This window comes from Otolemur garnettii, unplaced genomic scaffold, assembly GCF_000181295.1.
Source record: "Otolemur garnettii isolate 467f Iridium unplaced genomic scaffold, OtoGar3 scaffold00014, whole genome shotgun sequence".
In the NCBI taxonomy this organism is placed as follows: Eukaryota; Metazoa; Chordata; class Mammalia; order Primates; family Galagidae; genus Otolemur; species Otolemur garnettii.
Genome location: NW_003852409.1, coordinates 25,522,814 through 25,523,742, shown reverse-complemented (window position 1 = coordinate 25,523,742; position 929 = coordinate 25,522,814).

Here is a 929-nt window from a genome sequence, read left to right as displayed (position 1 = left end):
TCATCTATGCCACATATTTTAGGGGAAGCAAAACCCCATCAGTAGAAAAGGAAAAACTATTGTATTCCCAGCCTCACACACTCAGCCCAGGCCTTTTAGAACCATTGTCCTTGATTCTCAACCCCCAAACCTTCTTCCTTCTTTCTAGTCACAAGCATGAGTGATCCTCATGTCTAAACCTAAAGCATCCGACTTTAAGCCAAATCTCCATTAACTTTTTTTTCATTCTCCATTCCCCAGGTACCCCTTTCACAAATGATCTGTGTTTGACAAACTGCTTGTCAGAAACAGTATCTCACTACCTATTCATAAAACATCAAGAATCAGTTTATAAGCAGGTGATAGAGGACAAATCAAATCCCCACAATCTGTCTCTCAAGTTCAGGGCACTGTTCACTGCACTACCACAATTCCACACTGGATGGTCAATTTTAAACATCTGATTGTGTGGCTAACCACAGGTATTGAATTTTTCAAATCCCACCATCTGTAAAACACAGAAAGCTAGGTTACCTCTCTAGCCACCAACAAGGATAGACTGAATATTACACAAGAAAGTATGTCAATTGTGTGTTTGGTAGGGGAAGGAGTAGTTCAAAGAGAAAATTCTCAATGTGAGGAAAACATAGTACCACATCACACATATATGTTTTATATGTGCTACACATACACATTATATATGATACACATATATGATACATGGCACACATTTGTGTTTTATATATGATATACAATAGAACCTCCATAGTTGACCACCTCACCACATTGACCACCTCCTTAAGTTGGCCTAATTTTCATATGTATATGTGGTGGACGTGCACCACATATACATATCAGTACAACAGGCCTATTTCCTTATTTTGACCACCTCCTTATGTTGACCAGTTAGTTACAGTCTCTTGGGTGGTCAACTTACAGAGGTTCTACTG